This window comes from Balaenoptera musculus, chromosome 1 (genome assembly GCF_009873245.2).
Source record: "Balaenoptera musculus isolate JJ_BM4_2016_0621 chromosome 1, mBalMus1.pri.v3, whole genome shotgun sequence".
Lineage (NCBI taxonomy): Eukaryota > Metazoa > Chordata > Mammalia > Artiodactyla > Balaenopteridae > Balaenoptera > Balaenoptera musculus.
In genome coordinates, this window is record NC_045785.1 from 48564180 (window position 1) to 48591608 (window position 27429).

General features: G+C 42.9%; 1 protein-coding gene across 1 annotated transcript in view; it reads right to left on the reverse strand.

The window, feature by feature from the left end:
• DAB1 (DAB adaptor protein 1) overlaps positions 1–6593 on the reverse strand; it is a 420573-nt gene extending 413980 nt beyond the window's left edge. Inside the window, exon 1 of the mRNA XM_036843482.1 lies at positions 6511–6593. The gene's annotated coding sequence lies outside the window, so the exon portion shown is untranslated. The remainder of the gene's footprint in view (positions 1–6510) is intronic.
• Positions 6594–27429: the final 20836 nt, after the last annotated feature.

Below are 27429 nucleotides of genomic sequence, written 5' to 3' on the forward strand. Positions count from 1 at the left end.
AACTGTTTTGCTTAAAAATCATAAGTGTTTAACCTACAAACCTTTTCTCCAGTCTATCTCATGAGACACTGAGAGGGACTTCTTAAAATCAAAGATTCTGCAGAAAATAAGTTTGGAAAACTCTTAATGAGGTACATGAGTTTCTTAACTGCAGGAAATCTCTGCAGCTTTCACATGTCAGTAAATACTGTGTCTTACTAAGAGTAGGATATATAATTCAGGGCTTCCTAAGTATTTTTGAGCATGCAACTTTTTTTCCTTGTGAATGCCCTTTCTTTTGAAATACTCATAACCATCCTGGGGGACACCAGTGTTCCCCAGAACAGAGTTTGGAAAAGGCTCTACAAAATAATCCATTTCAGCCACATATGCTACCTTAGAGCCACTCTTAACAGGATGCCCATCCCCAAACCAGTGATGAAGCTTCTTGCCCGCCTGTCTTTGCCCATATAGTTCTTTCAACCTGGAATGCCTTCAACCCCTCAGAAACTCCTGGTCAACCTCCAGCTTCCAGCTGAAACAAAATCTCTTCTGTGAAGCCTTAGCTATCCTTTCCTTTCTCCAGGTAGAAATAATTCCTCATCTGGAAGCTTCCAGTGCTGCTATACAGATATTCTCTGTACCACATGTCATGCTGTAGCAGCTATTTATGTATAAGGCCAGGTGTCCAGGTGGCACAGACTGTACCTTTGCATCTTGGAACTGTCTGCAGTGCCTAGCACTGAACCAGAGCCAGGTAAAGGAGGTGCTAGTAAGACACGTTGAATGGACACAGGAGTGATGTCTGTATCAGGACATGTGTGGCCTCAATTTCCAGATACTCTTTATGCATATTCATAATTTTCAGTTATTGTTGATTATGACACTAACAAGAATGGGAACAGACAGACATAAAGAATGAAAAAGAGACAAAGACTGGGATAAACACAAGAAGAGACAAAGGTAGAGAAAGAGATGCTTAACTGATGAAGAGTGAATGGATAGATCCAGTTGAGAAACAGAGTGACAGACCAACAGAGAGTGAGAAATTGGTATGATGCTCAAATTATCAAAAATCACAGGGTTGGTAATATTCCAAGACTCACTGTAGGTGGTCAACACAGCTGACTTGGGTTCACTCTGAACTTCACATCTGTCTGTTACCTTACCTCCTCTAATTGTATCCCCTAAGCCAAACAACCCATCTTTGATACCACAAACCTTTACCATTTTAGCTGTGAGTTCTCCTATTCAGTAGAATGTTATTTCTGTTTTCACTTTATGAGAATCCCCCAGCGGCACTGTAGACTGGTTACATGTCAGGTTAAAATAAAATAATAATAATAAAAGCAAGCTGGCAATTTCTTTCCAATAGAATATGGTAGCATATTTCATGAAATAGAAGCCAGAGGAGTTTTATGATCCCCAAACCAAAACCTTCCCGTTTCTAAGAACCCAATGGAAGCAAAACACAAAGGGCATCTCACAGAAAAAGAAACCTGATCATTTGCTCTCCAACCTAAGGGAAGTGTTCAAGTGACTAACTGATTTAATGTCTTTTTTCTTTTTTGTACACAGGTTCATATCCTGATACACATTTCATAGATTGAGTTCTGTGCTACTTTTTCATGGATATAACCCCAGAGGAGGGGTTTTCTTTTCCTACTGGACACTCTTTTTTCAGTACAGAACATCTGGCTGGCTTCCGCTCTTAGCTGGTAATACCCACCCCACCGCTCACCATCCCTTCCTGCTCCAATTCTATTTATATTTCAGGCCACTACTCTATCCTGGTATAGGAGACAGTCTGGTCTAGAAGAAGGAGCACCGGTCAAAGAATTCTCGGCTCTGATGGTGCCTCTCAGTGGTACAGTTATGCATCACCCCAAGTCTGATTTGCTTTCCAATCTATAAATTGGGAAGAGTTGACTAACTAATCCTAGAACTTAATCCATCCAACAGTCATTTTATGTCCTTGAAAATAACTGCTGAAAAGTGCAATGACATAGAGATCTTAGCATTATGAAGATTTCACTATTCCCTTCACAAAGAGAAATGTTCAAGGAAATATTTCCAATAAGCCAAACACAAAACAAAACCTTTGCCTGAACTCCTTAAATATCTCTCCTCCTGTCTACCTCCTGGTTAGCAAAAAAGCAAAACAAAAAACAACAGGCCAGATACTCTTAGGATATTTAAGTCTTAGGATATCAGTGACGAACAGAAAACTTTTTATTTTCAAGGAAAAGGATTTTTCTCTTCTTTGAAGGATAACACTAACAGTTAAATAACATCACATGCTGGGTACTATTCTAAGCACTTGGTGTTAATTCCTATAATTCTCACAACAATCTTATGTGGCAGGTAGCTTTTTATTATACAGAAAATTGAAGCACAGAGAAGTTAGATAAGCTGGTCAAAGCCACACAGCAGGCAGCGTTGGGGGAACTGAGGTCTGAACCCAGGCAGCCTAGCACCCAAGTCCAGTCTTCTAACGACCTGTTATACCATCTTTTAATTTTGAGAATCTCTGCGTACCTCCACTGGTAACCAATAAGAGCAGTAATGCAATCTCTGCCTACCCAGTTACTGAATATACTAACACAGTAGACATATGTGAACCAATACCTGCCACGATGTCAGAAGTGTTCAAAATGTCCACCATCAGCCTAATGCCCTGTTGGTAATAGAGAAGCACCCATTTTATGTTGTTGGCATCTGAAATTGGGAACAACCTGTAGTTTTCTCCTACAGGAAGTCTAACTATTCCATTATTCCCCATTAAATGTGACAACCACCCTGGGAGACAGAGCTCACCTCCCCAATCAGAGGTAACATAACATAGTCATTAGGACTGAAAGCTTGGATTTAAATTGTATTAGTTGCTGTATGACCTTGGGCCAGTTACCAACTCTCTCTGTGCCCCACTTTCCTTATCAATCAAATGAGAATAAGAATACAAGTATGCACTTCCTAGGGTTACTGAAGGATTAAACGAAGGATTAAATAAGTTAATGCATGTGAAGTGCTTAAGTCTGAGTCTTAGTAAGTGCCCCACAAAGGTTAGTTATTCCTATTTTTATTATACTAAGAGAGGTGATTTGCCAATCCAGTACCTGGATTTCATTCTGCCCTTCCAATTCCAAATACCATCCTCTCTCCTTAGCAGAATTCCATGCTCTCTATTACTAAAAGTTACCATTCTCCTGAAATCCTGCTAAGTGCCAAAGCTCCCAATGAGACATTTTCCCCCATAAAATTGCTCACAGCTCCACAAAGTAGATAATACTGTCCCTGTTGTGCAAATGATGAAACTGAGGTTCTGAGAGGTCAAGTGATTCATCCTCAATCACTTAACTCAACCAGTGAACATTTTTTGTTACAGTTAGCCCTAAGTGACACTTAAAGTTCCTGACAACTGCCTTCAATTTATGCAACTTTGTAAAGTGCTATCTAACAGACATATACTGTGATTTTCTTGCTTTGTGAGCTTTATTAGCTTGAGAGAAGGATTAAACCCCAGCAAAACCTAATGTTTGACTTGAGTGAATTATCAAAATGCAAATGCTGCCTCAATTAGATTCTTCCTCTGCCTGCAGGGTGGCTTCAGGCACCCAAAATCCACCAAAGGCCATTTTTAAGATGGGTACTATCAGGGACCAAGCCAAACACCCACCCATTTAAGAAAAAATTCCTTGGAGGGCGGAGGGGAGTGGGAGCAGCGGATTCCTCTCTGGCTTTGGGAGAAAATGAACAATAAGTGATACCATGTCTTCCCTGCAGCCTCACACAATGGTCTGTCTTGCGAATGAAACATACTGTGAAACAGCTTGTGAGATGAGCTTCATCAACAGTAAGCAATTTTTATTCAGATTTTATTGTTGAATACAATGAACATGATTAAATGTTTCAGATATGCCTATTCAGACCTTAAGCAAACCACCACCCAAAAGGAGAGGGAAAAAAAAAAAACACTAAAACTCATCTTCTAAATCTGCTTTAGTCAGAGATTTAATTGCTAACTTGATGTATAGAACTGAATTCCCACTTGGTAGCAGCGCTTTCCCAGAAGATAGTAACAACACGTTTGTACTCCCCACTTCGCCCTCTTCTCTCATCCCTGCGGATCCTATCCTCTCACCCTTGCCTAATAGTTACAATGTCAGTCTTTCAAATCACCGCATTTTGGACTTCCTAAACCCTTAAAGGGCCTCTCTGTATGGAAAAGAACAATAGCGCTTCAAAAGCCATCTCTTCGAGTTTTCAATACTCCATTTGAATGCTGGGATTTCAATCAAGGACATCAGCAGACAATTTCTGATTGCTTAGAAGTTGACTTTTATACAGTTTTCATTAGGTCGCCCTTCTCAATAGGAAACCAAGAAAATCTGTGATCCCTTTCAGATTCCAGAATTGTCACCAAGCCTTGTCAGCACGGAGAGTGAAAGAGATGGGAGTGGGCTGAGGAGAAGCTGTGCAGTGTCCCTATTCCATCCAACCTCTCCACTTCCCCCCCCCCACCTCCTCTATCTTGCCTGTGCAATTCAGGGTTCCACCCAGAATCACTCATTGAGAGAATAAAAACAATGGGTGCTAATTCAGGGGGTGAGGATGGTTTATAATTTTATGGATTTCCCGAAGACCTATAATTGGCACATAAATGTACAAACGTGAACCGGATAATTAGGGGGTTCTAAACGCAAGCCACATTTAATTTGTACGATTACTAGAAAACATGTGAAGTGTGATGTAATGTCAGCGGAACCCCCCACAAGGCCTTTATTCAAAACCATCAACATTTTGAAAGTGCGTTGAACGGGCCAGCAGGAGGGGAGCAGGAGGGAGTAAGAAGCGACAGCAGCGGATCCTCGCTCCGGTCCCCGCCGGGATGTTAGGAGCGGCAGTGTAGCATCCTTCTCGGAGGACTCGCCCGCCCAGCTCTGGGCAGCAAAACACGCACTCTCTGCTGCAACCTCTCAACTAGCTCCTCTTTCTGAACGAACTAAAACCCAGGTGTGCGCCGGCATCCAAACGCACACGCAGACGCCGACCCACGCGGGCGCGCACCCCACCCTGGGAGACAAGCGCCGGAGTGCACCGATGCCCGCGCCGCGGCGCTCTGCACTCCGTCCGCCGCCGCTGAGCAGAGGGCGAGAGCCACACCGCGGTCGCCCGGCGCCCCCGGCCTCCCCACCCCCACCCCATTCCTCCAGATTCTCCCAGCCCAGGCGGAAGTGCCCAGGCAGACCCCCAACAATGAGGACTTGTGTGCTGCAGGCTGCAATTGGGGGGATGGAGGTTAGTTCACAGGGAGTGAAACATACACAGTCTGCCGGGTCCGGGAGGGAGCAACGCCGGAGCCAAGTGGCATCAACCTCTTAAAGCAACCTTCCCTCGTGTCCCCTTCATCCCGTCCACCAGCACTACCACCACCAAAAAAAAAAAAAAGAAAAAGTGCTTTCAAAAGTGCACAGAATACACGCGCCCTCCCACCAGGGGTCACAATAATACTCCGCGGGACGAGCCAGCGTCGGGAGGAGAGGCCCGGCTGCAGCAACCAGGGTTTTGAAATGTACTTAGTATACTCAGCCTACAGCTCCTTCCCGACGCCACGACACAACCTCCGCCATCCTTGACTCCCTGGCTGCAGGCTCTCTCGGCGGTTGAGTCCTCCTTTTAGGGCTCCTTTATGAACCGAACCACATGGATTTTAAAGTTTCCCCAGTAGGGGGGTGGGGAAACCTGGCTCTGCAGCCGAGGCAGAGCGTCAAGTCTGGAGCAGAGAGAAGCAAGAGGGGCGGGTGGGGAGGAGAGCTGTCGGAGTGGAGGGCGGCGCGGGGTGGTGCTGGGGAGTGGAATGCAAGGGGCGGCAGCAGAGAACCGAGTCGATGGAGGAGGACTCGGGAAGAGATGGGTTCCGAGGAGACGCGGGGTCCGGCTCTGATGGTGTTTGCGAAAGGGTAGGGGCCACTGGGATAGATCTCGCTTTTCGGCAGGTCGGAGCAGAACCGCAGCGCTACCGAGGAGTAGGGAAGTGAAAACCGGGTTTGGCTGAGCAGGGAAGAGGGTCCGACCCGGGGACGCCGGCAGCGCGGCTGAGGAAGGGCTCGGGAGTACCAGGTAGGTTTTGGAGTGGGAGAAGGAAGGCTCGTTGGTGGACAGAGACGGGGCCGCAGGAAGGAGGAAGGTGCACGGGGTCCCGGAGAGAGACGAATGTATTAGGTGAGCAGGTCTGGAAAGAGAACCGCGCGTGGTCACAAGTAGGGAGATAAGAGGTGGTAGGGGGAGACCCATACGGAAGGAGCAGAGGCGCCTTCCCCCCCTCCCCAGCAAGTGAAGGAACAGAGAGGAAAACTGCAGTCTCCATCCCCGCCGCACTCCTGGCCAAACTCCCGCGAGGAACGCCCCAGGAGCCCTCCTCCGCGCCCGGGGACCCCGACGGAGCCACCCGGGCGTCCGGGCGCCGCGTACCCGCCGACACCTGCCCGCGCTGAACTCCGGGCCGGCCGCGAGCCCACCGCCGTGCCTCACCTAGGCTCGCCGAGACCATCCTCCTCCGCTGCCGCAGCCGCCCAGGAAGCAGTTCCCCATGCCCGGCGGGCGGCGGCACTCAGGCGCGCTCTCCAGCCCGGGGAAGCCCGGGCGAGAGCCAAGCTGGGTCCATTCTCCCCGGGAGCCACGGGCCCCGCGTCAGAGCAGGGGGAGGAGACCGCCTCGCGCGCAGACCCGCCTCCTCCCGCGCCCCCGCCCCCGCCCCGCCGGCGCCGCTCACCTGCCCGCTCCCGGGCCGCAGCCGCCGCCGCCGCCGCCTGGCCGCCCGCCGCGCTCCCCTCGCCCCGGCCTCGCGGCTCCCGCTCCCGCCCGGGTGCTCTGTGCGCCGCCCGAGCGCGTTCCGAGAGCTTAGCGGAGCCGCGGTGGCGACGAGGAGGAGGAAGAGCGAGCGAGCGAGCGAGCGGGGGCGCCGCGGTTCGCAGTCGCGCCTCTGGAGCCTTGCCGCTCACTCCCCATCCCGGCGTGGTGGAGGAGAGCCGAGCCCAGAGCGCCGGGTCTCCGCCCCGGCTGCGTGGGCGGGGAGGGCGTGAGGGCGAGATGGGGTAAAAGCCACCAGACTCGGGTTTTTCACAAAGTATTCCCTGTTTTTGCCACTCACCATCGCCACCAGCCGCCCCCGCCCGGCCTCCCTCATTTTTCTCTAGGGTCTACTCTCTTATCATCCAGGCCTCTAAACATGCGCATACCCAAGTGGAAAAAGCGCTAGTGCGGGAAAACTCGAGGGCAGGTCCCGCGCCGACGTGTGGCCCCCGCTCCCCCTTCGCAGGAGGGGGCGCTAGGTCCCAGCGGCCAACCCTGGCTCGTGCGCCCCTGTCGTCACCGAGGCTTCCCAGGCAAAGTTGGGAGAGGGAGGAGGCGTGCATCTATCACTCTTTCGTGAGTCCTAGGGAGGGACTCAGGCCCCTGAGGGTGTTCAGGCCCCAGTTAACCCCCAACGTTTCCCCCTGCCGTCCACCCTCCCAACTCTGGTTCTCAGAATGTCCGGGAGTAAACCATCCCAGATTAGGACACGCGCAGGAGAAGCCTCCAGCCAGGATGCAATCAGTTGCTCCCTACTTCTGGTCCTAGCTTACAAAGATCCACCAAATCTCAGAAAAGAGTGTGTGAGTCCGAAAATTCTTCAGCCCTGAGACTGCATTCAACAGACTGTCGTGGCACACCCATCTCCAGAGTCCCGAATGCCAGGTGAGGGAGGGAAAAATATCGAGTGAAATCCTGTGCTGTTGAAGCAGGGCGCGGGGAAGGAAAAGAAGAGACTGGCTACAGTTCCTTAAAAAGTTTATTTTTATTCTTTATAAGGGCCACACTCCTGTCCTCCAGCTGGGTAATAAATGAAGCTAATGTGGCTGATTTGGGCTTTGTTTGTTTGTTTGTTTTCCTCGTAGTTTCCATCACTCAGCCCTGAAAATTTAATGAAGCATTTAGAGTTATTACCTCCAGAGTCAATGGGCTAAAAATATTTAGCCGAATGCACTCCTTGTAGAGCCGGTAGGTCCATGGCTGGTACATACAAAGTGATCGAGAGACCCTCCCTGTCTCCACAAAATTCACGACCCATTAAACTTATTCCATAATAACAGCTTCTGTACAAATGGAGACCCCAGCAAACAGAGGCTGTCATGCACCTCCTGAAAAGATAGCAACTTACATAGAGACAGGAAAAATGTGTGAGGTCATTGGCAGAATGCAATCTTGGGAGAAAAGTTGATGGGAGGGAACTCCCAACAAGGTGAGAGGGAGGTACCACCGGTGGATACTACTGTTTCTATTTACTTCCGGGTGTGACCAGCGAACCTAAGGGTGGGGACCAGAGAAAGTGGCTCAAGTCTCTCCAACTTTTCTGAAGTTCTAGAAAGTGGCAAGAGTTGCTACAGAACACTTAAGATACATTAGTAGAAAGTTCAGGCTCTCCAGGCAACTCTATTAGTTTCCTCGTCTATAAAGACAGACCTCCGGAGTCTGAACTCAATACAAAGAAAACCAGGGGACATGGACAAACCACAGAAGACCTCACTGAAATAGAGAAAGGGGGTGTAGAAAACTGTTATGCACTTCAAGCAACTGGGATAAATGTCAAACCTTACGTGATTGAACATAGGTCTAACTTTTCATTGACTCTCCCAAAAAGTTTCTCAATGCTTGAGACAGCTGTGAAACATCAAAACAATTTATACACATGTTAAGACCCTGCCTTTGAGAGTTGTGGACTTCACCCCCTTCCACCTTGTTCTGTTTTCAGATGAGGTTATGATTACAGACTTTGAAGGGAATACCTGACACCGAGTGGCTCAGTGATAAAAATGGAAGATGCTCATGCAAAACTCTCTCTTCAGTGTTGGAGAAGGTGCACCAGGGAAACTCAGCAAATTCTCATTAAATCTGACAGGGGCAACAAGCTACAACTGTTCCCAACTCCAGGCTGGAAGAAAGTTATACAGATTCTAACTGCAAACAAGCTGCCCACCAAGGACCTAATAGTCTTCAGGGTTAAACCAAATCAAATCTTAAAGTACCATTTTAAGTTTTTATGCCAAACATGTCAAGAAACAACTTACTTAAATATTAGGGTGTTTTTTTTCTTCTCTTAAATAATAATATAGTTTGTATTATGTGTGGCATAAAGAAAAAATCAATAAACATTCCTTTATCATCTACCCTGAGAAACAGCAAAAATGTTTACATTGCTTATTACATTCCAGGCACCATTCTGGGTGCTTTCCATTCATTAACTCATTTAACCTTCATGACAGCCCAGATAGAGAAGTACTCCTCTTGGTGTGTACTGGATCCTGAGTCATCTTTGACAAGTTACTTACCTCTCTGAGCTTCAAAATCTCAGTTCTACAATAGTGATACCTGCTTCATGAGATTGTGCAAGCTTTAAATGGAAAAATATATTGAACATGGCTAGCACTGAATAAGTCACCCAGTAAACATTGGTTCTCATTCCAGAACAATTCCAAAAATAGTTCACTTTAAATCAACGAGCGTTTATGGAGTCCATTTTATATATCAGGCATTGTGCCAGGCATTGGAAATAATGATGGTAAATCAGAAACAGATCCTGCCTTTAAGGAGCTCTGAGTCAACTGAATAAAAAACATGGGCATGAGTAGCATGCAGATGGGTAGAAAGGAGTTTTATTGAACTTCACGTAATTCATCCCTATGCACATGATTCTTAAGACACCCAGAGGGGCAGCCTCTATAAGTACTGTTTGAGACTGACCTGCAATTGAAAGCAAAACCAAATGTCAGAAGTCATAAATTCAACTAGCAATAATCACTCCTCCAAAGGAAGGGATGAAAAGTAGCTCATTTTGTGTATTATACATTACTTAAAATTCTGTTTATTCCTACAATCATTTCAAATATACCTCTCATTGGATGGAGTATAATAAAATGAATTTGCGCTGTAAGCTCTGGGGATTTCAAACAAATTATTACATAGCCACTGTTTATTAAATAGTTTGTAGTGCTTGCATATGCCAGGAATACGCTAATATTTCTCTACACATAAAGCTCTCAAATTAATAAAATTTTGAATAACGTTCAGTAGGAACATTTCTACCCAGCTTATTAGAAACATCATGTGTTCCAAGTATACTAAAATACAGAATGCACAAAATTTCAAAGGTTAATACCAAAGGTATATAAGCCTCTCATGGTCCCTTTCATTCAAGATCACACTCAGATTCTATTTGTTTATTCAAAAAATATTTACTGATTGCTTACTCTATACTAGGCACAATGTTGGGCATTGGCAGAAGAAGAAAACAAAAAGAAAAAAAAAAAAATTGCTCTTAAACAACTTACAGGCCCATGAAGAAAACCCATCATTGCATTGCATTGCATTGCAGTAAATGCTATGATAGTGATAGTGCTAAGTACGGGATGCTGGGGGGGCATCAAATCTGGGCATTTAACCCAGAGTAGGATGTTAAGACTTTGTGAAGGAAGTGATACCATCTTGAAAGATAACTGAGTAACCAGGTGAAGCAGGGAAAGGTATTATGATTCCACCTATATGAGGATCAAAAACAGGAAAAATAAATCTATGATAAGAAATAATTAGAACAGTAGTTACCTCTGTGGAGAGGGATTGCCTGGAAAGGGGCACAAGGTACTTTCTGGGATAATGGAATATATGATATCTTTAATGTAGGGTTGGTTTATATAGGCAAATACGTTCGTCAAAACTGATCAAACTAATCTTAAGATCTATGCATTTCAATATATATCTATTTTATCTTAATTTAAACAATTTTAAAAAGAGCAGGCACAGAGAAAGTGGAGCAGCCAGTGAGACCCCACATGTTTATGGGAACCACGCTACTGATCTCGGGTGGCCTTGGCCTGCAGCAGCTTGAAGCAGGGTTTTGGTTCCCGGCCAGAGATTAAAGTCAGGCCACGGCAGTGAGAGCACTGAATCCTAGCCACGAGACCACCGGGGACCAGTGGCCAGTGACAAGACCCTGGCCTGTCAGCTGTATAGAAAAGAATTTCCACACAGAGACGGAAAGCAGTGAAACAAGTAAAGTGTTTATTGGGAGGGAAAAGGGTATGTGTGGATAGACACACAGGTGGGCTCAGAGAGAGTCGCTCCCCTGTGGTAGTTTGAATCACTTTCATGGGGCATTTCTGCCGGGTTTCCTTTGGCCAATCATCTTGCTTTGCCTGGTTCTGAGTCCATATTTAGTTTATCTCAGGATCCTCCCATGCGTGTGCGCACATCTCTTAGCCAAGATGGATTCCAGCAAAGAGGCCTATGGGTAGGTTGACGTCACTTACTATGAGGTGACACCCCCTCCCTTTTTGACCTCCAAGGAGCCCTTCTGCGTGTGTGTAGTCGGGAAGGTCTCCTTGACTTCGAGAATGAAGAATATGTGGTCTTTTATCTCTTATCTGGACAGGGCTTAGCTTCTCCTCCCTCCTGCCATTTTGGAGTATCTGTCCACAGGGGACAAACTCCAGCTGTTCAGACTGGGGCCCATCTATCTCCTGCCTCACTATGATGGCCCAACACATATCTGTGCTAATATTGCAAGTCCTGAATAAAATATTCTACTCTCAATGTAAAAAGAGTGCTGTATGTTGTGCATAGCACTGCCAAAGCAATGAATGTGTTAAAAAAAAAAAAAAAGTATCCTTTAAAGTACATTAATGCAAGGATAGTTAGGCCAAAATGGAGCATCTTCCACAAAATGAAAGCACTGACCAGTGATGATGTGGGTGTCATCAGAAGGCAAAGAATTTCCTGGCACAGGAGTTAATCAAATATAGTTTGGATGATGGCTTGGAAGGAATTCAATGGAGAAATTCAAGCTTCAGATGGAGGAAGTAAATGGGGGAAAGAAGTCTTGAGCAATAAGACCTCTAAATTCTCCTTCTAAACCCTGATATTCTATGATGCCTTGAAGAGTTCTTATTAAAAAGCTCTGAAACCATAGTCACACTTCACATGGTTCTCTCCTCTCCTGTCCCAAGAAGCCAATAAGAGGCTATAACTCTATACCAAAGATATAGGCTGCATGGTTGAATTTCTATGAAAACCTCACAAGGGAAAAGTCGCCACTTTTCCTGGAAACATACTGATGCAAATCACACTTTATAAAATGTTTTTTTAAATAAAAAAGAATGTAATTGCTCATTGAATTGTAATATGAATGCAAATTAACTTACAGTAATTATACTGTGCAATTTTCTACTTTAAAAACTTAGAAAATGGAAGAGACCTGATAAGTAATTTGAACTTAATTCTTCATTGTGTTCCTTCATTATGCAATGGTTACCATAAGCAATTTGCTCTGTTTTAATGTAAAATGTTTTTAGTTCATACCTTTACATTGGCTGGACTCAAATAAGACCATTCAACAGATACAGATACTTGTTTATCCCTCCCACCAGTGCCTTGCAGAAACAATGAAGATTAAAATTAATACAGCACAAGGGAATTTGTGAAAGAGTCTTCATATATTTTCATTTTGGAACCTTTAGCACATTAAGTGTCTCTATCCTAAGCACTCAATGTGTTTTAAGTAATCAGGGAACTCCTAACCAAATAGGAGTCCGATGATCAGCATTCATGCTTTAATGGCAAGACTTTGGCATAGAAGTAAAGAAAACGCGTGCTAGTCCCAGCTCTGCCACTAATTAACCGCGTGACCTTCCCTATTCAGGCCCTCATTTCACTCATATGTAAATTAAAAGGTTGGGCTAGGTGATTTCCAGCTTCCGTCTCAGCCTTTACAGTCTGAAATTGCTCTGCACTCACTCTTCGCTCTGCTTTGTTTAAGCAACATGAGTGACAGTAAATGAATTTATTTAGAATTAATGACCCTCTGAATGAACCACAAGCCCTCTAGTTCAGTCATTCATTGCTAAAGAATGTCTAACACAAAGATTATCTGCGATGACGCGAATGTAAAAAATAATAATTACCCGTTTTCATGCTAATAATAATTTGCATGTGTAGTTCCCTCAGTGTGGATCCCGTTAACTGCAAGGCAAAGATGCAGAGAGCTGGGGATCTCATTAAACAGCGGCACGGTGTAGTGGAAAGAGAGTGAGTAAGGCTTGGAATCTCAAGACTTGGGTTTGGTATTTCCTGTGGCTAATAACCAGAGGAAATTCATCAGCCTCAGAAATTTCATCTCTTAAGACGGGATGCTCTCGGTTACTTCCCTGGAAGTTGTAAAAATTCAACCCATAATGAATGGAAAAACATTTGGTCACCTGGATTGGTAAATGTCTCATTTCATCCTCTTAACAACGCTGTGAAGTAGGAGCTACTATTATCTCTATTTTCCAGCCCTCCCCCCAAAAAAACTGAAGGTAAGAGAAGTTTAATAACTTACTCAGTGTCACAGCCCATGACACTTGTCTGCCCTGTCTCTGCAGAGGGGATAGTAACATTCCTTCACCTTCTGGAGTCCCATAATGACATATACAGTATAGATTTTTTTTCTCTCAACGTATATAGCCTTTTTTAAAAAAGGGAACGATTTCATCTTTGCATAAGTAACAGGACTATAAATGTCCACTCCTCAGCTACAAAATGGCAATAAAAGTACCTATATTTCTCTAAAGGATTCTCTTTAATTCCCTCTTTAGCATTTATCCCAACCACACCCAGTCCCCTTCTTCCTTCCTAAAAACCTCAGTTCACATTTGGGAAAGTATGTGATTTCTCGGAAGCTGACTTCACCCACAGCTCTGGATCGGAGCACAGGACCTAAGCTAAGCCGGTCAACACAATCCATCACACTCCATCCCCTTGACCAGACTGGTTGATTCAGGGGCTGGCAGAAAACTTGACTTTGTCCATCCAGACTTCTGCTGGAAATACTGAGACAAAAATAGCCTGTAGCCCAGGAAGCAACAGTGTGGGCTCCTAAAGGGAACAGCCCTTATGATAAAGTTGGACCCAATGCGGTCAAAGCAGAGAGATCAAGAGAAATCACATCCTGTCACATCACTGAGTCACTGCCTAAAGCCAGCATTACCTTAAAAATAACATGAGACAATATATCCTTTTTATTGTATTAGCCAGCATTATTTGCAGTTTTCATTACTTTCCATGAAAACCAAGCCATCAACTCAGTGAAGAGGTATTAAAGACGTAATGAAATCATGAATGAGAAATTGTAAAAAGCTATGCAATCATAGGGCTTCCCTGGTGGCACAGTGCTTAAGAATCTGCCTGCCAATGCAGGGTACACGGGTTCGAGCCCTGGTCTGGGAAGATCCTACATGCCGCGGAGCAACTAAGCCCGTGTGCCACAACTACTGAGCCCGTGTGCCACAACTACTGAAGCCCGTGCACCTAGAGCCCGTGGTTGCAACTAGAGAAGCCACCGTAATGAGAAAGCCCACGCACAGCAACAAAGAGTAGCCCCCACTCACCGCAACTAGAGAAAGCCCGCACGCAGCAACGAAGACCCAACGTAGCCAAAAATAAATAAATAAAATTTTTTTTAAAAAGCTATGCAATCATAAAGTTTAATAATGGTGATTATGACAACAATGAAAATGATGATGGAAGTGAAGAAGGAAATGAGAGTCTTTCAACAAATATGGCACCAAAATTTCAGGCAGAGCAAAAGCTTCCCTCCATGATTAAAAAAAACCCGTTCGTTCCTCTATGTTCCCACAATTCATCTTATAATATTCTAGTAGCATGCTCATATATCCCTGATCAAAGCACCACAGATGATGGGTCTTTTCCTGACCACACCTTCGACGTGTGTCTCCATTACTCTGCTCGTGCTGTTTCCTCCTCCAGGATTGCTCTTTCCCTTTCCCATTTATTGAAATCCTTCCCAATCTGCAGGATCTAGTTTAAATGAAGCTCCTTCCCTTCTCCAATCATTCTCTCTTTTCACTTTTTTTATATGTTGGGCCTCCTTATAATCCTGATCCCTGCCATGTGTTGGAGCCATTTTTCACATGTCTGGATCCCCCATAGAGACTGTAATTTCTTAGAGTAGATACTAAGCTCCTTATAAATGGCAGAGAGAAAGAGATGTATGCAACATCTGTCTCTGCACTAATGTCAAGGGTGACTGAGCCGATGTGGTTGTAATTCCACCAGTGAGCAGTCATCAACCAAAAATATGTAAGGAGCACCTTATGAAGAGATGAAAGCACCTTGTAATTAAGAATGTTTAGATCACAATCTAACTGGGAGTTGTGAAGAAAGACAGGAAAATGGATGACAGAGGAAGGAAGGAAAGAAGGGAGGGAGGGAGGGAGGGAGAGAGGGAGGGAGGGAGGGAGGGAGGGAGGGAGGGGGGAGGGAGGAGGATGGTTTGTGGAATGTTGTCAAAGGATGCCAAGGCAAAGTTCTCCATGGCTTTTGTCTGTCTTCCTGTGCCTTGGGGAGAAAAAACATGAAGCTCTTGTTAGCCATGCCTATTCTCTAAGGGATATCTCCAGAATGATTAGAAATATAGAGTCTCTTCTATATGTATCCCAGGTAGCAGTTTTATTGTACATTTATAAATATAGAATAAAACATATAAATAGTGATTAAGATCATATAATGTTAAACTACAGCTTCATTTCTAACATTAGTTCTGACACTACAGGGTGTGAGTTTGGGTGAGTTCTTCAACTCTCAGCTGCACTTACCTCTCCTGTAAAATGGGGATAATGATAGATGGTTCTAGTGTCTATTTTAATTATTCAATAAAATAGTGTTTGTAAACGTTTGCCATACTACTTGGTATATGCTAAGAAACTTAATAAATCAGTGGCTATCAGTAGTAGAGGTTGCAGTAGTAATCACTAATTGGCACATGGCTGTCTCTTTTCTGGTCACTCAACTGTCTCTAGAAAAGTTACCCTTGGGATAATAAGCACAGATATTCCAGAGTATAGCCATGCAAAGCTTTGGTTACACTACTGCCAATCCTGGTACTCAAACTGCCTTAAAAAATGCCCTTAGTCATGCTAAGCGTGACAAGTATTAAGACACTGGTAGATTTTTTTTTTTTTTTGGAGTGAGCTTCTTTTCCCAAAAATCAATACTCATTGATCATAAAATTCCCCATATTTGTGAACATTTACTTGGGTGGTATACTACAGCACATCATTATCCCTATAAAAATGTTACTCTCAGGCTCTTGCATTCCATATGTTTTCCTGCCTAGGAGATAAAGAGTAGACATACAGCTGACATGCCCAGAAGTGTCAATGACCCTGGGTCTTACCTGGTAGAAGAGTGCCACTCCTGTGAATGTCATTTGCCACATGTGTATCAGTGGAAGCTATTTTGGAAACTACTGATACAGGTGAATGGAAACTATCAAAAGGCTTTGAACATTTGAGGGAAAGGGTCAAATTTGTGAGGTAGACACATCACTCTCATAGCAGAAAGAAGGTCAAGTAATATATCCAACCCACCCTGACATCAGGCATTTCCTTCCTACTTTTTGCTGCATCACACCCCTACCCAAACACCACTACTCATGTACACTGAGAATAAAAGAGCCTGAAATCTTGTGTATTCACTTAAAAATAAAAACTAAACAAGTATCTATCATGGGCACATAATGTTACTTCCAGAAGAAAGTTAATATTTCCTGCCAAATTCTAAAAAAGTACACTTAGTCATTGGGCATCTTCTGGATCTGGATTAACTAAATCATAATGTTTATGCAGTTTAGGAACATGTGAGTCTGTAGTTGCTGGTTGAGTGGGATGATCTGAGATGGTCACGCTCAGTTGGAATGGGTTTATAGTAGGAAGGCCAGGTCATAGGAAGAATCAACATACTACTGTGTGCAAAGGACCATGATAAACATTAAAAAGAGATGCTGTTGGGAACACAAACATTCACTTGCACGCTTCCCTCCCAGGGATCCTCCTAGCTCCCTGAACATGCACACACCACGCACCTTCATGTCTCTGGATATTTTTCCTCATGCTCCTCCCTCTATATGAAATGCTCTTCTCTACCACTTTGCCTAACTAACATTCTTCAAAGCCTAATTCAAACTTTGGCATTCTACCCACCCCATCCCAACCCTGTTCTAGGTACTATCACTTGTTCTCTCATTTGTATTATTTAATCACCTTATGAATCGCTGTATTATATTCATTTGTTTAATGCCTGTCCCTCCAACAGACTGAAAGCATCCTTGAAGCTTCATTTCTCTATAGCCACTCCTTTCCCAAACCTTGTCAATTCTACCTCCAACATGTAACTCGAGTACATTCACTTCCATCATCTCTCCTGCTATCACCCTGGACCCAGCCATAGCCACCTCTTGCCTAGAACTTCCTTTTCTTCTGCTTTCACTCTTGCTTCCCTAGAACACAAGGTCCAAATAGTAGCTGCAGTAACATTTAAAAAACGCAATTCAAATCCTCCTGTTTAGAATACATCAGTGGTTCCTCACTGTATTTAGGTTTCCAAAAGTCTTTATAAAGGCTTTCAAGTCCCTCGATGATCTGACCCAGCCTCAACTCACTCCACTCTTCCCCTGCTCAGTATACTCCAGCCACAATGGCCTTCATTCACTTCTACAAAGCCCCATCTCAAAGCCTTGGCACATAATGTCCTGTTTGTTGGAACAGTCTCTCCCGACCTCTCTAACAGCCTCCCTCTCCCCAGGCCCCAACTCCTACACAGTCACTGATGGTCAGCTTAAATGCCACTTGTCCAGAGGTCTGACCTGACCTCCATCCTTAATGAGGCCCCCTTGTTAAAATCTTTGAAGGCACCCTGTAATTTCCCTTCATAGACCTAATCACAATCTATAACTGTTATTTATAACTATCTATAATATGTAATTGTATTTTATAATTATATCTTGACAATCTCTATTTCCCCTAGTAGACTATAAACTCCATAAGGGCAAAGAAATGGTTTTGTTTTTGCTTGTTGTTTTTGTGTTTGTTTGGTCACTGTAGTGGGTTGAATGGTGTCTCCCGAACATATATGCCCACCTCCTAATCCCAGGAATCTGTGAATGTGAGTTTATTTGGAAAGAATTTTTGCAGTCTTGCTACACAAGTTAGGATCTTGAGATGAGAAGACAATCCTGGATTATACAAGTGGGTCCTAAATCCAATTACGAGTGTCCTCATAAGACACACATGGAGGAAAGACAGAGAAGAGAAGGAGGCAATGTGACCACAGAGGCAGAGATTGGAGTGATGTGGCCACAAGCCAAGGAACACCTGTGGCCACAAGAAGCTGGAAGAGGCAAGAAACAGATACTTCCCTAAGCACACAGCTGATTTTGGACTTCTGGCCTCTAGAGCTATAGGAAAATAAATATCTGTTGTTTTAAGTCACCAAGTCTGTGGTAATTTTTTACAGCAGACTTGGGAATCTAATACAGTAAGTTTATATTCCTAGTCCCGAACAGTAACTATGTGTTGGATGAATGAATGGGTGAGCATTCATTGAACAAACGTCATACACGTTCATCATTACACGCCAGAACTTACCACGGTGAACAGAACACAGTAGATGTTCAAATTATTGATTCAATTTTATCGAGCTGGATCTCATTTTGTAGAAATATAGGTCTGTAACATTCTTAGAGCTTAACTATGCAAAAGAAACTTAAAGATAAAGCTTAAGCAAATTTCTTCTTTTATAAATGAGAACAGTAGAGTTGAGAAAGGTTATCTGACTTACCCATGGCCACAGAGCAGGCTCAGGCTGCAGGAAATTGCATTTATTTATATAATTCCTATACCAACATCTGTCAGAGTATCTTCCCTGAGTACAATTACATCATTCTCATTAAAATCATTTGCTATGTTGTTAGTTAAAGACGCCAGCATTCATTGTCATTAAACTAGTCAGTGTGTGTAGGTCTACACTGATAATAAAATAAATATTGAACTAAATCCCAAGAATTGTAAGATAAAAAATTTATCCATTCAAATTCCAAGGAACCCAAGAGGGAATAGCAACACTAGATAGACATTTACTATTACATTTCACTTGATTTAATTATGATTTCATTACTGGTATTCAAATATTTAAGAGCTTATCAGGGATTATCTCTTCATTTAAGGATTTACCCCCAAATATATTAAAATGTATAGAATAAACCAACTCACTTCAGATCAAGGTCTTTCCCACTTAATTTCTGACTTAGGGATAACTCCACTTGAGGGGTCTCTAATGATTACGGTATAAATTTAATGCTTTCCCTCAGATTACCTGGTTCATGGCAGAAAAGACTGCATCTGTTTCTATCAATACAAAAGGAATATCTTGAATCAACCCTTCTTTCCTTCTTCTTCCTCTGCATGGGAACACAATATAACTCTGGAAATCAGAATTTCTGTAATTATTTCACCAGTCATCATAATTTTATGATCTGAGGCAACTAACATGACCTACTTCTGTGTCACTCACCCATCCACCTGTCCAGCCACTCAGGCATTAATTCAAAAAGTACTGATGCCAACCTACATCATCTGATTCCAAAACTCAAGTTCTTTTTCATCATTGTGTCCCCAGTCAATCCATCTCCATGTAAATGCACCATTAATACCTGTCTATAAAATGAACTATATGATGATATTTCTAGAATCTGGCATATTATGTCCTTTGGGTTTATTATGTGTAACTAAATCTGGAGAATCTAGTTATAGTTGGAGGAATCCAGAAAGTCATTTAGTTACGTTCCCAGCTGCAGATCAGTTCTTAATTACGCGCATCTATGTAACTTTATGCATTATATCCCTAAGTATCCTTGGGGCTGGAGCCTTCGATATCTCGCCTGAAATCTGTTCCTCTGAACAACTATGTCTGGTTCCATTCAGAAAGCCCATATTATGATCATTCATATGTTCATTTATTCAAAAACTTCCTGAGTGTACTCCTCGTGAATGATGCACTGAACTAGGCACTGATGCTAAGGAAATGAGAGACTAGTTCTGTTCCAAAGTAACTCACAGAATAATGGGAGAGGAAGGTAAGTAAACAGGTAGTTTTGTAAAATAGTGTCCTAAGTTCTAAAACACAGATAATTACTAAACGCTTGAAACACCTCCCCATGTCCCCAAAGAGAAGTATTCAGGGTGGGAGAGTGACCAGCAAGGCTTCAAAAGCAGGGGACTTTGTGAGTCTGTTAGGACAAAGGCCATCCCTCCCTTAGCCACTCACCCACCAGATTCTTTACTACTCAAAGGGTCTCTCCAACTAATTCCTTTCCAGTGACACCAGTCACCCTGTTAAAATTCTCACAGAAGTTCCAAAGAGAGAAATCCTTGTGAAGATTTATCTCTCTCTGGGCAACCACAGGGCCACTGCCCAGATGAGATATAACTGTTGTACCTTTATTTGTGCTCATATTTGCACGCAGTTTGTTATTGCCTCAATATATTTCATAGTTTTTAGAGGAAGATTTATCCCTTCTGTGGGCTTTATTTTCAGAAAGGTCAATAAAGAATCAGATTTCTAGAGAAAAATACTGTATGATGGTACATAATGTGAAACCCAAATGTGATTATACCAAGCTCTTATTTAAAATCATTTAACGGCTCCCCAGTGGCTGCAGGATAAAATCCAGTGTCTTTAATCTGGCGTACGGGACCTCCATGGTGAGCACCTGCCCACTCTGCAGCCGCATATTTTATCAAGATTCCCTAACATGTTGGAAAGCACCAGGCAGAACTCCTTTAGGTTGTAGGAGTCACTGAAGGGCTTAGTGGAGAAGTGATAAGAGCTGGACTACATTTACAGAAGCTTGTTCTACATTCCCTGAATGAAGCAACTGAAAATCCATACATAACTCAATTTGCTTCCTCAATACCCTTTTGGAGTAAGGCAGACCGTAAATTAGGAAGCAAAACACAAAGAAAGAAAATAAATAATAAAAATGTTCATATAACCCTTTACGAAAAATACAACTATAAAGGATCTCCACAGGGACTTCCCTGGTGGTCCAGTGGTTAAGACTTTGCCTTTTAATGCAGGGGGTGAGGGTTCGATCCCTGGTCGGGGAGCTAAGATCCCACATGCCTCGCAGCCAAAAAACCAAAACATAAAACAGAAGCAATATTGTAACAAATTCAATAAAGACATTAAAAATGGTCCACATTAAAAAAAAAAAATCTTAAAAAAAAAAAAAAAGGATCTCCATGATATTTACTATTGCTTCTGTAAAGATGTCGGTCTGAAGGTTTGCAGACAGCCTCCCAGAGTTATGCCAGTGACAATCCATTAAGTATTCTCAGACAACTGGGAATCTTGACAAATCCTGAATCACCCAATAGTATGTAAATAGCACCCTACATGTCCCAACAGTTTTGCACAGGTGCATGGGGGTGTATATGTGAATTATTGTGTTTAGTTATTGTCATACTGTCCTGCACCCATTTTTGAAGTGTGCCTTGAATTCAGGTGTTGATTTTCCTTTTTTCCTTTTTGAAAAAATAAAATGTGAAACACAAAAACTCAAACCAGTTAAGAAATATACAACTGCTCTTCTCTACTGGGCAATAAACTAGTTACAGGGAAAAAAAACCCTCCAGCAACTTAGAATCAAAATAACCCAATCTGTAACTAATAACATTTGAGTGTTGTATTATTATATTGAACAAACAATCACTGAATTTGTCTCCTTTGATGGATTAATTAATTCAATAAATATTTGCTGTGTATGTATTAGACACACAAAAAAACAAATTGTTGTCCAAGATATTATCCTTGCCTTCAAGGAGCAGAGTATTTCCATTTATTTTGAGGTCTCAGTAGCAAGAAATCAAAACAAATACAGGACACAATTTGATACATCCTTCATGCTATCAAGCTCACCCCTACACAGACACATACACACAGATAGACACACACACACATACACAAACATACAACACTGAAAACATTGATTAAGAATTGGCCTTACACTGTTATTGACCCCAGTTCTAAATCACTAAACCTTGTCTACTTTATGCTGCAAATGTTGGTAGGTCCTTACCTTCCCACTTCTGACCTTAAGGCTCATTTTTTAATAGGAACTTTTATTCCCCTTTTTTTTTTTTTTTTTCACTGAACTTCCAACTAGGATTTTGATTCCTCCCGAGAAACAACAGCTCAACTTGTCTTGGATAAATATTTTGCCCTCTGATCTGTGGGTCAGAGGCCACTGTCAAGTTCAGTAGGGGAGGGACAACTCCCCAACCCGCTCACCATGTTATAACAAGTCCCCATCCGACAGCCCAACATAACAACCCCACATTTCAAAGAAGAAATGTGTAAATGTAAGAAATATGATAGACCATGAACCGTAAGTCAGGATTCTGCTTGCTTTATGGCAGTATAAAAACAAACAAATATTGCACTAAAATAGTGACTAAAAACCAAGAAACTCTAGGTATGCCATCTTGTGGAGATCCCTTTTTGCCACTACATCAGCTGGAGTCCCCACTCCCCCATTTTACCCTTTTAGTCTCTTTTGGACCTGATTCCATAAGTGGTTCCTAGGCAGAAGGTGGATTATTTAGGTGCCTTAGAGACTCTTTTCCAATCTTACCAATGGCTGTGAAACATTTTTCAACTATATCATTTAGTGTATTTTTCCTCAGCTTGTGAAAATGTGACATATTTGACATGACTTGCTATATCTGTAAGGTTGATTTTATTTATTCTATAATTATTTAGAGTGTTAAATATATGACAGTCTTTGTATCCAACCACTGAATAGCCAACAAGACAGCTATGATCCCTTCCTTTAGGGAGCTCACAATCCTGTGTTAAAAGACATTTTACATATTAGGGTCATGGATATACTGCAGGTTGTTTTTTACTAGGGGCGCCTAATAAAAATCCTTAAACAAAAACTACTGGAGCATCTTATGCTCCTGGAATTATTGTAATAGGCTAAACAGGCTTGCTATTATTTAACTGGAAGATAATGACTGAAATGTAAAAGACTAAGGGAGAGAGACCACATTGACTTAAATTCATACTAAAGTGTAAATGACTAACATTGGATATTATTTTATGAATAGGCTCTTGATAGGGTAGAGCCAAAGAGGAGGGTACACTAGGTTCTGAATTTGGGGAAATCATGGCAGAGAGAAACTTGATGTTATGAGGGGAGAAATTGTCTAGCAAATAATCCAGCTTGTGGTGGGTCCTTTGTAATATTTTTTTGCTGAAAAGAATACCAAGCTTGAAATCAGAAGTTCTGGGTTCCTGTTTGGGCTCTACAACTTCGTTTTGTGGCTCTGAAAAAGGCCCCTATTCTCTCTGGGACTGAAGTTACTTGTTTATAAAAACGGATAAGATATTCTGCCCAGTGATCTCACAGATTTATTGGGAAGGTAATATTGATCATAGGCCATAGAAATGTAAGGTGTTAATAGGGCGGGAACACTGTTCTGTCACAAGGATACCTCAAATTATTTCCAAAACGTGAATGAGACCAGTGTAAGCTGGGGACACTGATTTAAAATTATACACACACAAATCTTTGTTGGTCCAATTACAAAGTTCTACTTTCAAACTTTAAAACAATGAACTTCAATTTACCTAAAGCCATGCTTTCCGATTACAATAACAGATGATTCCTTTATGCCTTTCAAAGGAATTATTGTGCCACAGGGCTTAGCTCACATTTTTGAAATAAATGTGTTCCAGTAGGATTGGCTGGTTTCTGTTATCCAATCATTCTACAGTTAATATATGTTATATATATTTCAGTGAAAATACCATAACGCTTTTGAAAGAGTTTTGTTTTCCTAAGAAGGCATGTTTCTTGTTTTATATTAGCCATGATTTAATTGCAGGTCATGAAACCCAATGGACAAAAGTCTTTCAGGTCAGCATTCATTACACATCTCCTCCTTGCCTTGGGATGGATCAGCTAATTCTCGACCCCAGACTCCAAGACCACCAGCTTGAAGACACGCCTCTGCATTAGTCCCACTTGGGTAACTCTCCCCACTTTTGTTACCTCCCAATGCTTGCTGAGAGGTTAATTTACTGAGGTTCAAAGAAGTTAAGCTTCTGTCCACAGACAGGTGGAAAAACATGAACCTCTAAGACTTGAACTTAGGTTTCTAAGGCACCAAAGCCCATATTTGTTCTTCCTGCCACATCGTGCTGATTTGTAGAACATCTGACTTCTCCATAGTGAGAATCTTTTTTAGTGGGAGACACCTGGGTTGTAGTATTCTATTAAAAGAAAAAAAAAAAAAAAACTATGTTAAAAGATGTTTTGTGATGTGTAGGACAAAGAGGGCTATTTAAATTGAAATCATTTTCCTAGTATCCAAGATCTCTAAATCTCATGCACATTAAGTTTGAATTAACACTAACAAGGGTCTAACAGCTTGGATGCTGTGTTCTTAGATAATTAAATTCTTAGAAAATCATTCCACATTTGAGGGAGAAGAGAAGGACACAGAGAGTTCAGTCTTAATTCAAAGTCACTTACACATTGTTACCTGCTGTTTCCAGGCCTTCACAGAATCAGCAGGGAGGATTTGATATTAAAAATGAGGGTTCCCTCTCTCTCTCTCTCTCTCTCTCTTTTTTTTTTTTTGCCAAGCCCTCAGGGTTGTGGGAATGGTGGAACTGTCCACTGGAACTCTTCCTAAGCTATCACCTTACTTTGGCATCTATCATATACTGGAAGATCCAGGCCGTTTGGCACCTGAAACTGAGGCTCCTATCAGCAGTACCCCTTCCTTTACAACCACACCCCACTTTATGTGTACAAAGCGCTTCATAGTCTACAAAGCCCTTTCCATTCATTATTGCATGTGACCCTCAGGTCCACCTGCAGAACCTTGAAAGATGGCACATACTTCCACATCACCATCCAGAGACAGTGGCAGGCTGCCAATAGGCCTTATCAGGTAGCATTTACCTTGGATAACGCTTTCCATCCTAAACTAACATTTGACCATGAGACTTAAAGTCATAAGCTAAATCTTGTTGTATCCTAGAAGTAAGCAGGCTTGGGAAGAGTAACTCACAATAACAAACCTCACAAGAGGCTGATGAATATACTTAAATTCTAGCTTAAGATTTTAGGATGAGAAATAGAACTGCCAGTGGGTGGTAATCATTAAATCGGCATAATCAGGGCACTTTGTTCCAGGACAGCCAAGTTATCAGAAGGTCGTTTGATTTTCAAGATGAGAAAGCTAAAGCTCAGAGAGGACTTCCCTGGTGTTGCAGTGGTTAAGAATCTGCCTGCCAATGCAGGGGACACAGGTTCGATCCCTGGTCTGGGAAGGTCCCACATGCTGCAGAGCAACTAAGCCCGTGCGCCACAACTACTGAGCCTGTGCTCTAGAGCCTGCAAACCACAACTACTGAGCCCGCATGCCACAACTACTGAAGCCCACGCACCTATAGCCCATGCTCTGCAACAAGAGAAGCCACCACAATGAGAAGCCCGCGCGCCACAACTAGAGAAAGCCCGTGTGCGGCAATGAAGACCCAGTGTAGCCATAAATAAATAAATAAAAATTAAAAAAAAAAAGCTCAGAGAGGTGAAATAACTTGCCGTAAATAATCTAGCTGGTAAGTGGAGAAAACAACTTGAACCCTCCATCTCACCCCAGGGATAGAACCAGCACCAGGATTGAAGAACCAGGGTAGTGGGGCTGGTGGTGGTCCTTGAGCTAGGCCCCTGTCTTCCTCCTTGTTAGTGCTTAGATGGGCACCATGGATGCTTATCCTCATGTCTCTCTCTTTAATGTCTTTGGGTGATCCCCAACACTGAATTAAAGTATAACTTCAGCTTTGTTCTGGTTTGGGAGGGGGATTCTGTTCCTTTAAGGCAACTTTGTATATTTCTGCTTTGATCTGATATGTGCTGGTTTAGAGTTGGACCCTCAGACAGTCACTTTACTTCCTAGGTTAAGATGGCACTCTACAACCAGCTCTGTTTACCAGCACGTAACTCTTTCTAGTAGATGGGGTGGGAATTATCACCCCCATTTTTCATTTGAGGAACTGGAAACTCAGAGAATTTCTCAAAGATACTACAGTTTGTAAGCAGAGGCTCCAGACTTAGTCCACACTTCGGGCTTCAGGTCGTGTGCTCTTTCTACTATATCACAATGCCTAAGGACAACAATAATCATAATATTCATTGACCACTGTTCTAAATATCTTAAATGCACTAATATATTTGATCATCACAGCAGCTCTCACTGTTATTATTCCTGTTTTATCGATGATAAGATTATGGCGCAGAGAAACCAACTAACTAGTTCAAGGGCGCACAGTGAGTAAGTAACAGAGCCAGGATTTAAACTCAGTCTGGGCCCAGAGTCTGCGCTCTTAACCGCTTCCTCACAAGTGGAAGAAAGAAGACTGCTCTGGTGTGGGGTTTCAGGGTCTTGGCTTGGCCGAATATCCTCTGCTCATCTATTGACCAGTGCTGAACTCTGACACTGGGGCCTCATTCTGGCTTCTAGGAGGGTTGTCTAGCTTCTAAAAATGCCAACAGTGACTCATTAATTACTCACATAACAGTGTAGTGGAACATCTGATGAGACAAAGACTTTGTGAATGGAAATTACACCACGCGGAGACCCTGCGGAGGAAGACGAGGAAGCTCAGCCCCTGAATCCAAGGGTCCCAAACAAGAAGGAGAAAACTAGTATCTACTCGCTGGGACTCTCACATCCATCCAGCCCGCTCGTTATTGATAACAAGTCAATAATGTGTCATTTCGCAACGTCTGCAACACTACACAGCTTGAGGGGAGAAATAAGAATTCAAACTCTGGTCTGTCTGACTCCAAAACCACTGTTTTTTCTCCATAGCATGATTGCTCCCAGGACATAATCATTTCATTGAAGTCACAATCTCAACCTCTGACTTCCACTTCCCACCTCCCAAAGGTGTCACTTTCCTAGATGTAAAGACTTAAAAGCCATAATTGAACCAGACTATCAAATGCCAGGATAATCCATGCTTAGCAAACAGAATGTGGGGGAAAATTTCAAGAAAGAGTTTTCCGAGTGTTTGTTTTTGAAATGCCATTCCCGTGAAGCCCTTAATTCAATTACTCCCAGCCACAATATTGAGCTGACAGCTCAGGACCCTGTGTAGGCAGTTACTGTTAACAGAAAAGACCCAAATACATGTTTCCCTGCTTTGGAAAGACGCTGTGAACTTGCAGGAAGAGGAGGGGAAAAGAGGGTCAGGACTAAACATTTCCTGGGCCTCTAGAATGGGCCAAACACATTCATAATTCCCCAGAGTCCTCTCAACAACCCTGTAAAGTAGGTACTACTGCCTTTTTCCACAGATGAGGAAACCAAAGACAGTTAAGCAACAAGCATGGAGTCACATAGCTTGTAAACGTTGGAGTCAAGTTTTCAGGACAACACTACCCTCCCCCATATTCCCAGCAGGCACATCCTCTCTTGGCTTAGCTTGAGCACGTCCATTTTC